We start from the raw sequence: 12,769 nt of genomic DNA on the forward strand, positions 1-12,769 counted from the left end.
TGGGTGCAACACACCAATATGGCACATGTATACATATGTAACAAACCTGCACGCTGTGCACATGTGCCCTAGAACTTAAAGTATATAAAAAAAAAAGTTAAAAAATAATAATTCACCCTTTTGCATATAATTTCAACTGACACTTTTTTCTACTTGCCTTTTCATTGATAGGGTTGTAATCCTTAACTATTATTAAGACAGAGTGTAAGTTGAAAAGAGGAAAGAGTAATTACTGTTGTGGTAAGAAAGAAGAAAAATAACAAATCCAAAAGGAACAATTGGAAATATCTTTATGGGGCGGCGGGGGGGGGAAGGCTTCAGAGAGGAAGGTACTCAAAATAGATAGTAATTAGGGAGATATTAATGGGAATCCTGTGCATTAAAATGCAAATTATCAAAACTCAAACTGACCAGGCTTCAGAGGGGAATCCGGACCAGGAATGCTTTAGTGCTTATCATAATGTTAATGCTGGTGAAATGTGCATGCAATATGTTCCCCTGGAAAGTTTCTCTTCTTAGAAGTAGTCTATCTAATAATGAAAGAAGAAATTATACAATTAGAATAGCACCATTCTGAAACCCCTAATTAACTCATGGATGACTGTCAATAGCTATTAGCATCACAGAAAGAGAGACATCTAGATACGATGAGCCTCTTGTGAGAGTTACACAAAACTACTATTAAAGTAGTCTTGTAAAAAGAAAAAAAAGAAGAAGAAGAAACGAAAAAAAAACCTGAATTTGATTAAGACTTTAGATCAATTGATCAGTTTACAGGAAATACAAGGAACAGAAGAACATGGTAGATAATACCACAGCATTGCCGTCAGTGTAATCCACACTGTGGTCATCTCTACACAATGGGCATGTCAGCTTCATCAACCAATAATTGCCAAAAGAGAGAATCTGTGTTGGAGCAACTTTATGTATGGAAAATAAAGAAGCATATCAACTAATTATAGTGTATGAAGCTTATTTATACTCTAATTCAAATAAACAAAATTTTAAATAAAATATAGGGCCTTGGAAGACATGAGACTATATCTTAGAATTATCAATGACAGAATACATTTTAAAGATAAAATTGGTATTGTGCTATGTTTATAGGAATTCTTGTATTTTAAAGAAACCTACTTAGATATTTACAAAACAAAATGCCATAAGGTATGGGATCTTTGGTAAAATAATTTGAAGTTAAGAAAGGAATTTTGAATATTGATAAAAAAGATTGGTGATTTTGCAATAATTTTTGGAGCTGACAGGTACATTGATTTTAATACACTTTGTTACTCTCTCATATATATACATACATATTTATTATTTATATATGCATTCATTTCCATAATAAAAAGAGATAGACAAAAGATCAAAAGTATTCCTTGAATGCTGTTTAGGTTTTTGGTGTGTTGTTTTGTCTTGTTTGGTCGTGTTTTGATTTTCATTTTGTTTTTCTTTCTTTTTATATTGCAAACATGACACTTTTCTCTGTCTCTCAGCTCTCAGTTGGCCACTTCTGTTTCTGGTCAGTATCTAGAGGGGACAAGATCATAGCACAGAGACCACTGGGTGCCAAGCACAAACTACACTGTTCTATCAATGTAGTCTGAAAGCCTGACAATGACTCATTGCCTGAGTTCTGTTTGGTGGAGAAGGTATTATTAGCAAAACAGAAACAAAGGTTTGAAGAATTTTAATTTGATAACAAACATAGATGGAGATGAGCAATATTTTTCCTGTGTTTTTCTTAAAAATAGATGACCTCCAGACCATATATATGTGAATGTATGTATATGTGTGTGTGTGTGTATACACATTTGGATTTATTAAGTTGGTGCAATTTATTTATTGTATATGAATGTTTCAAATGTATGTATATTTGAAACCTAAAAATGTATTTCTTAAAGTTGTGTTTTGGATTTTTCCCAATCCAACATCTGTTTCGTAACAGTTGTGGGTTCACACAAACACCTCCAAGCAAACATACACTATTCCAGTTATCAACACTATTTTAAAGAATAGACCATTTTACATAAAGGTGAAATACGGGTCAGATGTCACAACATTGCAGTTCCCTGAAAGCCCTGACTTCTCTTCTGCACGTGGAGTCGATCTGCACCAGCCCTTCCAGGGCTCTGCACATCCCAATGCTGGCGTCATCCGGTATGGATAGATGACGCCAGCATCCGTCGTTGGGCAGAAGCCAGGGCACCCCGAGGAGGTTGGCTGAGACCAGTGTTTCCAGTTTACAGGCTGCCAGCTACAAACTCCTTTATTTTCTAATTTGGGATGCTGATAGCCCCACCCACTTCTCTTCTCCAAAACCACCTCTCTTCCCCAAAACCACCTCTCTTCCCCAAAGACTGACCCTTCAGCATCCACACCAGGAAAAGGATCCATGCGACGAGGGATGGAGCAGGCTCTTTGAAGCATCATACTGGTTTCTGCAAGGATGTCTGAGGAAGTTTGGCCTCCCTGGACCCTGGGTGGCCGACAACTTTTGGCCTTTCAGTGTAAAAATCACAGTGTGCAGCCTCAACTCCAGTTGACTGTAGTGAATGCATATATGTGTGTGTGTACATATATATCTGTGTGTATATGTATATTTTTTATGTGTGTATATATACACCCTTTGTATATATACACATGTTTATAAGTATATGTATATATGTGTGTATACATGTATATATGTATATGTGTGTATGTACTTATATACATATGTGTGTATATATACACACATGCAAAAGGTGTCTTATACATATGTGTCTATATGTTATATATGTATGTGTATATACATATATACACATACCTATATATCTATATAGACATATATGTATAGTCCTTACGCTTTCCTGTCACCATTCTCTATTTTCTTCATTGCTCTAATTAGACTCTATAACTATTTACTTGCCTGTTTTCTACCTTTCTGCACAACAACAGTGTAAGCATCCCTGTGCTCCTCTGCAACCCAATCTTTCAAATATCACCTGGCACAAATATACAAATGACATAAATATTTTTTAGTTGAAAAAATACTGAGTGCATGACTGCACTGGAGTCAGAGCATGCAAAAGATGAGAAATGACTTTAATGTGCACCCACATGTGGGAATAGAGTATCATGGTGTTATGGCTTTCTTTACCTTCCCAATAGGATTCTATCTGCCTGGAATCCACCTCTCAGTACCTCTTTATCTGGCTACTGCCTACACATCTTGCAAAACACAGCTCAAGCATACTTCTTCCAGGAAGCTTCCTTGATCCACAGTGCCTGAGTTAAATGCCCAAATTCCATGTGTTTGCCTTTAATATATACGTTTTCATATTCTGCTGTAGTAAGAAGGGTGCTAGTCTATTCTGCCCCAGTAGACTATGAACTTCCTGGAAGTCACTGTGTATCTCCAGCATCCATTAGAGAGAAACATGCACCTCAAGTGTGCAGACCAGAGAAACATGTCGGTGATTGTTTACCAGGGAAGCTGGAATTTTCTCAGTTTATATGCTGTTGTTTATCTGCCCAGTATATAATAGATCCTTTTTTTCTTTGTAACAGATTCCTACATTAAGAGGGAAACTTTGGGATAACATACAATGTCACATTTCCCAAACTCTCCTACATATAAGGGTGGCCAATTGTGTATAAAAATAATCCAACAAGAAGGATTTTCTACTAAACAATTACAGGGAGATGAGTGATTCAGCTTTAAGACAGACGCCATTCTGCACTACTCCTCCTTTTTGTTTCTTATTATATGGAATGTGGACGTGAGGGGTGGGACTCCAGCAGCCATATTGTATTAGATAGTCATTTTCCAAGGATGAAAAATTGTAAATATCAAGGCAGGCTAGGTCCCAGACAATAGAATCACTACATCAGCCCTAGACCATGTGACTCTGGACTTCTACATGAGAAAAAATAAACACTTCTCTTGTTCATGCTATTATATTTCAGTTTCTGTCACGAAGAGCTAGAGTAAATCCTAACTTACATAACACTTAATGCTCAAGTAGGGTTACATAGTGTATGCTTGTTCAGGAAACCCCTTTGTAATAACTGTTCACTAAGATTAGTTTACAGCAAAGGTGATTTGTGGAATATGTCCCAGATTCTCTGAGAGAAGTCAGTATTTGCAGTCATTCTAAAAGATGTATTTTAGCTATAAAATGAAGTGATAAGGGAGAATCTGAGGATCTGTAGGATTACAAATGTTGAGGGTAATTTTGCTTTTTCAAAGAAGTAGAAGTCAGAAAATACTGAGAAGATAAGGGCTGAGCTCGAAAGAGTGATAGGAGACTCCCAGAGGCACAATGAGATGGCATTTCTGGGAGAATAGCCTATTTCCTCATGGGGAGATATGAAAGTGGTTCATACTTCGAAGTAGACTGCAATGACTCGGTTTGATTTATAAAAAGGAATTTGTAGGTGACACAGGTCAGTGAAACAGTGGTGTATTAGCCCTTTTTTTGTGTTGTGATAAAGAAATATCTGAGGCTGGGTAATTGATAAAGAAAAGAGGTTTAATGTGCTCATGGTTATGTAGACTCTACAAGCATGGCACCTGCTCCTGCTTTGGTGAAGCCACAGGAAGCTTAGAATCATGATGGAAGGTGAAGTGGGAGACAGTGTATCACAGGGTGGGAGCAAGAGAGAGGGGGCTGAGGTGTCACACTCTTTTAAACAACCACATCTCACATGAACTAACTTATCACTATACCTTAACAACTTAACAGCTTAACACAACTCAATTATCACCACGGGGATGGCGCTAAACCATTCACGAGGAATCCGTGCTCATGATCTGATCACCTCCCACCAGGTCCCACCTCCAACACTGAGATTCACACTTCAACATGAGATCTAGAGGGAACAAACATTTGAACCATTATCAAGTGGTGACGAATAGGGAGGTCAGAGGAAGAATCAATGTGTCTGAGATGGCCAAGGAGGCCTTCTTGGAAAGGGAGCTGTAAGCTCACCTCTGTTTGTATTCAGATGCAGTCTTATGGGAAATGCCAATTTTTATGAAAATAAAAGTGGAGCTCCTCTACTTAAAGTAGCAGTGGTGTTTGCAAACCATGCATCTCAACTTACTTCTTAACTATTTACTTCTGCCACAGGGATCATTGCAGAACCGCCACAGGATTCTACAGCTCTGGAGAACACACTTTTACTTTTGAGTCAGTTTTACTAACAAGAGAGTAAAGTTTGTTGAAAAGAAGACGATGGGCCTATCCCACTGCCCCTAAAGTACTCCCAGCTGAGTGATTGCCTTTCCAACAAGGACAGAGAAGAACAACACTATTGCTAACAGCATCTGAGTACGTGCTCTATGTCTTAGACCAGACCTTTGCATGTGTTATTTCATTTCATCTTTACAACAGCCTTATGAGAAATAATTTGTTTGACAGCAGAGTTGGGTGACTATAGTTAACAACAATGTATTGCATATTTCCAAATAGCTAGAAGAGAGAACTTGAAATTCTCCCAACCCAAGGAAATGATGAATACTCTAGGTGATGAACGCCCCCGATACCCTGCTATGATGATTATATATTCTATGCAGGTAACGAAATATAGCATGAACCTCATAAATATGTACAAATATTATGTATCAATAAAAATAAAAGAGAAATACTTTGTTAATATTTCTAACATAGAGACGTGAACATAGGCTCAGCAAGGATAAATAACTTGCTGGAGTTTATACAGCTTGAAAGGGCAGAGCTGGGATTCAACCCAGGCCTGCTGAGAGTAGAGCCTGTGACTGTATGCACAATGTGAGGCGCTGGGGTCACGGAGATGGCCAGCTTCCTTCTTTCAATGACCTGCCCATCAGAAACAGGACTTGGCCTCTTACTCCTCACAATCCCCCATATCACCCAGCCCTTGAAGAATTATGGTACTTCAAAAAGGTGGCATGTTCTAGGGATTCTAGGAGAGACAGCTAGACTGGGAATTTAGACAAAGACACATTCTTTTTTTGCTGTGTGACCTTGAGGAATGCACACAAGCTCTTTGAATTTCAGTTCTTCATCTCTTATTCAGGATAATACTCCTCCCACTTGGGGATTATTGGGATCCCTAAGTGGGATGGTTCCTTCTAAATCACCAGCTCACTGCAGTCCTGATCAACAAATAGCCCTCCACACCTTGCCTCCCAGCCCAGTGCCTCCCCCAGGCTCTGCCCATTAAAATACACTCCTCAAGCCGTTCATTTGGAGGCCACCACCTCAATCAGATAAGCTGACGGGGTGCTGCCTCCATTGCCAGCCACCTGTGCTTCACAGAAATCACATTCTGTTCAATTAAGTTAAGTGGACTCTGAAGTAGAGTCACATGACTCTGTCACTTGCCTGATTTAGAAAATAAATAAATAAATAAAAGCAAGGGGTGGAGTACAATGTGCACTGTGGCATTCCGGTCAGCTGGTGTGACATGAAGACATAAACAGAATGCTGTTTTAGAGAGGCAGCACTTGCAGCTCTCTCCCAGCCCTGAGGGTTCTGTCTAAGCCCCCTCGAGGTATCAGCCCTAATTAGAAGATCTGGAAAATCAGAGTAATGAAAGCAGCCAGCCATGCGTGACACCGATGGGGCCACAGAGGTCTGAGGGGTGAGTTAGGTGATGAGTTCTCTCTTACACAGACAGGTATTCCTTTGAAAACCTCTTTTGGCATCTGGCACAGTCTAACTAACATATCTTGTCCTACTCTTTTATTCACAGCACACATAGATAAAGTATTTTCTTGGTGCAGGGAGCAGAGATAACCTCTGCAGGCATAAGCTGAACTCCAGCGCCGCTCCATCACTCGCTCAGTGCACAACCTTAAGAAAATGCCACACTTCTCTGAATCAAAGTTCTCTTATAAAAGGGGGATGACTATAGGGCAGGACCCTGGGTTAGGGTGAAGGTCAAATCATATCATGCACTTTGGAAACTGGGAAGCACTTTGAACATGTCTGCTCTTATTTTTAATTTTTTAATATGGAACTTGCATCAATGAAGGAATAAAGGGCATATTGGTTTGTTATTGCTGCTGTGACAAATTGTCACACACTTAGTGGGTTAAAACAACACAAACTTATTATCTTTCAATTCTGAGAACCAGAAGTCTGAAATAGGTTTCCTCAGGCTAAAATCAAAGCGTCTGCAGGCCTGTACTTCTTCTGGAGGCACTAAGGGAGAATCTGTTTCCTTGCCTTCCCCAACTTCTAAAAGCCACCTGCATTGCTTGGCTTTTGGCCACATTCTTCCATCCTCAAAACCAGCAACATCAGGCCAAGTCTTTCTCACATGGCCATCTCTTTGACTCTCTCCCTTCTACTTTTCTCTTCCACTTATCAGAACCCATGTGATTACATTTGGAATCCAGGACAATCCAAAGTCAGCTTGTTGGTACTTTAATTCATTTGCAATTTTAATTTCCTTTTGCCACGTAACATATTCAGAGATTCTGTGAGTGAGGACATAGACATATTTGGAGGGACAATTATCCTGCTAATCATAAGCAGTTACTGAGTCAGGGTGGATAGAAGTTGTAAACAAGACAAACACCAGCTCCTTTTATTAGGTTCATATTTATTTGTAATTTAAGTACCAGGTTTGAATTCTAGTTCACCATTTTCATTATTTTCTAAGCTGTGTGGCCTTGGGCAGTTAACTGAGCCTCTCTGGGCCTCAGTTTCCTTATGTGTTAAACGAGAGTAATAACAATAATGCCTATTTTCTAAGGTTATTACTGAGTTTAAATACGTTAATACATGATCAGTGTTGAGTACTCTTCTTGGCCTGTAATAAATTGGTCAGTAACTAATGGCCATCTTTATGGTTATATACCACATTTGTTTAATGAATGAAGGAATGAATGAGTGAATTAATCAGTAAATATAGAGAAAAAGTCAGAGTAGTGTTGCCTAATACAGACGCTGGATGTCATGTAATCAGAATTGAAACCACATTCTACAGGGGAAAAAGAGCCGCTTTAGACAGGATTAGAAAAGGTGTCTTAGAGAAAAGACAACAGATTGTGTATACAAACCAGGTGCCCTTCTGCTAAGGAATTAAACAAATTATCTCAAGGAATCCTGTTAATACCCCATTTGATCAAGAAACTTGAAGTTCAGAAGAGTTAAGAAGCTTGTCTGAAGTCACACAGCTTGTCAATAGCAAATTCAATCTTGTAATCCAGTTTGTCAGAATCTGAACTTCATGCCACCCGATTATTCCTCCCCATTGAGAGGTTAAATATGGTCACTGTGATGTTCTGTGTGTCACATAGCACTTGACTAGGCTAAGTTGCTCAGTTGTCTGGCCAAACACAAGTCCTAATATTGCTGCAAAGGTATGTTTTAGATGAGACTAAGTTTAGGAACTTTGAGAAAAGTTATTAATAATATGCATGGGCCTCATCCAATTAATTTACAACTGTAAGAAAAGATTGAGGTTTCCTGAAGAAGAATGGGTTCTGGAATTCTCCTCAAGACCACAACGTGGAACCCTTGCCTGAGTTTGCAGCCTGCTGCCCTGTGGAACTCAAACTCAAAACTGCAACGTCAGCTCTTACCTGAATTTCCAGCCTGCCAGCCTACCTTGCAGGTTTCAGACATGCCAGGCCCTACTATTGTAACCACCCAACATGTTCTTCTTGCCCACTGCCCAGATAGAGCTGATTTATCAAAACAGGGGAATTGCAATAGAGAAAGATCTTTACACACCTTAAACTGGCTAGATAGGAGACTGGAGTTTCATTATTACTCAAATCAGCCTTCCTGAAAATTTGGAGGTTAGCATTTTTCAAAGATATTCTGGGACTGGGGGCAGTAGGGTGGATAAGGAATGGGTGCTGCTGATTAGTTGTGGATGCACTCATAGGGGTGTAGAAAATGGTCCTCCCACATGCTGAGTTCACTTCTGGTTGGGGCCACAGGACAGGTTGGTGAGTTAGTCATCAGAAGTTCAAGAAACAGAAAAAAGACATTTCAAAAGGTCAATCCTGGTTCCACAATAGTGATATTATCTGTAGGAGTAATTGGGGAAGGCACAAATCATGTGACCTTTTTGCATGTATACCTTAGCGGAATCCAGGCTCCTCTCATCCTGCTAAATTGGTGGTCTCTCATTAGCTTTACAAAGGTGGAATAGTTTGGGGGGAGGGCTATGATTATTTAAACTAGAAACTAAGTTTATCCTAAAGTTAACTTGGCCCAAATCCGGAAATGATAGGGAAGTTTGAAGGTTAAAGGCAAGATGAAGCAGATCTCTTTTACTGTGATAATTTTCTTACTGTTACAATTTTTGCAAAGATGGTTTCACTATTATATGAGTTACTTCTTTAAAATCTCCCTTTTTCTCTCTGTTCTGTTTCTCTGGAGAACCCTGACTAGTGCAGTCATTCTATTCTTTGTTCAAACACAGCAATGCAGATTTGTTTAATTTAGATCAGCTTTAACAATCTAAATTTAACACCAAGGGATTAGTACAGTTTGGTGAAAAGTGAATTCGACCTTCTCAGTCAGGATACTGAATGCTAACCCTGCCTCGCAGTTAACTCCCCATGCCCGTGGGCAAAACTCCCCATGCCCTTGGGCAAGTCCTCTAGCCTCAGAGGCGCCAGGTCCCATGTAATCCAGGCGGCCGCCATGTTTGTCTTGTCTTGTGTTGTCTTGTGTGTTCATTCCTTTGTTTAGGAAACACGCGGACCCCAACATCTGGCGCAGCGAGCAGAGTCCGTGGCTCCACGAGAGCAAGGAACCGGAGGGGGAACACCCCGGGCAGGCGCGGGGAGACCGCGGGCAGGTAAATAAATAAGAAGGGGGACCCACGGGAAAATTATGAGGAATTCCACCTCTCTGGCCTCTGAATATTTGCGGTTACTCTAGCGACTGTTGATGTCTATAGGAGTAGAAGTTAGTTAAGGAACATAAGACTTTGAAGCGATTATTTGCCCATGTTGAACAACATTGTTATTGGTTTCAATATCAAACCAAAGTGCAATTAAATCGAAAGGAATGGTTACAAGTGGTTAAAGTCCTGCGTCGAGCTCATCAGCGAGGGCAAACGATGCCTCTGACTTTGTGGACTTTGTGCAGTTCCATTACTCAGGCATTAGAGTTACTTGAAACTGACTCAGAGCGTGGCGATACTGCCACAGGAGGTGAGGCATCTGAAGCTTTAGAAAGGAATGATCCTAGAGAGAAACATATTTACGCCCTGGTTGCTGAGGACAAGGAATTGGAAGAAGAGCTAATGCCTCCTTCATCTGAAGGAAATTCTGATTTGCAGCATATTCTAGAGATGTTACAACAGTTGTTAAAATTGCTAGGTGCCGCTGCTCCTGCTTCTCCTATCTCTCTGCCACGAGCCTTCCCTGTTAAAAAGATTTCCCTTTGCCTCCACCTCCAACCTCTTTGCCTATGTCAGGTCAGGTTTTCTCTGTGCCTTTTCCTCCTGTAGGAGAAAAGAAGAAATCAAAGGAAAAGGATGATTTCGAGGAATTAAATTTATTCCCAAAGCACAGGCTGCTTTCGGCCCCAATGCTCAGTTCCCAAACGGTGGCCAGAATGTGACTTTTACAGCCCTACAATTTAAATTTTTGAGAGAAATGAAAGCTGCAATTTATAGTTATGGACCTCAGTCACTGTTTGTTCTTGGCCTTCTCAATCCCTTCTCTTCAGAACATATGATGATTCCTATACAATTAAAAAGTTGGCGCCGGGCGTGGTGGCTCAAGCCTGTAATCCCAGCACTTTGGGAGGCCGAGACGGGCGGATCACGAGGTCAGGAGATCGTAGACCACCCTGGCTAACACGGTGAAACCCCGTCTCTACTAAAAATACAAAAAACTAGCCAGGCGAGGTGGCAGCGCCTGTAGTCCCAGCTACTCGGGAGGCTGAGGCAGGAGAATGGCGTGAACCCGGGAGGCGGAGCTTGCAGTGAGCTGAGATCTGGCCGCTGCGCTCCAGCCTGGGTGACAGAGCGAGACTCCGTCTCAAAAAAAAAAAAAAAAAAAAAAAAAAAAAAAAAAACGTTGGTGGTGGGAGGAAGCAAGAGTACAAGCTAGAAAAAATGCTACCCAAAATCCCCCGGATCTACTGAAGAACAGCTTACAGGTTCAGGACAATACGCCACTCTTAATGCTCAGGCAGGCCTAGATGATATTGCTCTCACTCAAGATTAAAGCCTTGTTTATAAAAGCGTGGACTAAGGTTGAAATAGCGGGTAAAACTTCTTTATCTTTTGTAAAGATCCTACAAGGAGCCACTGAGCCGTATCCAGATTTTGTAGCCTGTCTTCAAGATGCTGTATTAAAGACTGTAGGTTCAGGCCCTGCTGCTAAAATTCTTTTGGATACTCTGGCTTTTGAGAGTGCTAATCCCAAGTGCCAAAAATTGCTGCGTCCTCTAAAAGCTAGTGGAGCTGATTTAGATGAATACATTCAGGCTTGTGCAGGTGTTGGAGGAGCTATTTACAATGCTCAATTGTTTGCTGGGGCACTTTCTAAGGCTTTAAAAGGCAATTCTAAACAAGGTATATGCTATCAGTGTGGGAAACCTGGTCATTTTAAAAAAAGGAATGCCGGAAAAAATTAGGCTCTTCTGCTCTAAAAGAAAAAAAGGTTACCATCTGATATGTGTAAACCATGTGGCAAGGGTCGACACTGGACCAATGAATGCCGTTCAAAAACTGATAAAAGTGGGAATGTATTCTCACCCCTCTCAGGAAACGGGAGCCGGGACCCGCAGGCTTGGGGCCCCAACAACTACAATGCAGGCCTACCCCAGTACCCAGTGAGCAGTGGCTTACAACATCAAGGAATGACCTTGAGTGCTCCTTAAAGAAATCTTACCCTACCCCAGTTTCTCAGCTTTATGCTGCCACTAAGCAGAGTGCCGCTGCTGACCTAGCTATTGTCCAGCCTTATACTTTATCTCCTAATGGAGGAATATATAAGTTGGCTACTGGAGTGTGTGGTCCTTTGCCAAAGGGACATGTAGGACTTTTGTTAGGTCGAAGCAGCAGCGCTATGCAAGGGTTAATGGTGGTCCCAGGAATTATTGATCCTAATTTTACTGATGAAATCCCTATTATGGTACAAGTCTCACAATTTATGCGCCTAGAGGCAGGGGAACGTATTGCACAATTGCCTTTATTGCCTTTTTTTCCTCTCTTATCTAGAGATGTGTCTCGTCAAGGAGGTTTCGGTAGTCCTGGGAAAACTGTTTCCTGGGAAACTTTAGTTTCTGATCAAAAACCTTTATGTTCATTGCAAATTAATAGGATACTTTTTGAGGGATTAGTCAACACAGGAGTGGATGTATCTATTATATATTTGGCTCAATGGCCTGATCATTGGAAAAAGAAACAAGTATCGGTTACTCTATCTGGCCTAGGTACTGCTTCTATAGTCTACCAAAGTGTCGAGCCCCTGAGCTGTGTAGGACCTGAAGGACAACAAGGAAAAGTGTTCTTTTATATTGTTCTCATTAATATTAACTTTTGGGGCTGTGATCTTTTACAACAATTTGGTGCCTTTTTAAGCATTCCTCATATTTCTTCAGCTGCCAAAAATATGATGTTCAAAATGGGCTACAATCCTTTAAACTCTTAGCCACTGTCCACAAGCCTCAAACTTTACAATTGAAGTGGAAAACTACAACTCCTGTTTGGGTGGAACAGTGGTCATTATCTAAAGAAAAACTTAAGGCTTTAAAGAATTTAGTTAAGGAACAGTTGGCCGAGGGGCATATTGAACCACGTACTTCTGCATGGAATT

The sequence above is a fragment of the Rhinopithecus roxellana genome, chromosome 9 (genome assembly GCF_007565055.1).
Source record: "Rhinopithecus roxellana isolate Shanxi Qingling chromosome 9, ASM756505v1, whole genome shotgun sequence".
In the NCBI taxonomy this organism is placed as follows: Eukaryota; Metazoa; Chordata; class Mammalia; order Primates; family Cercopithecidae; genus Rhinopithecus; species Rhinopithecus roxellana.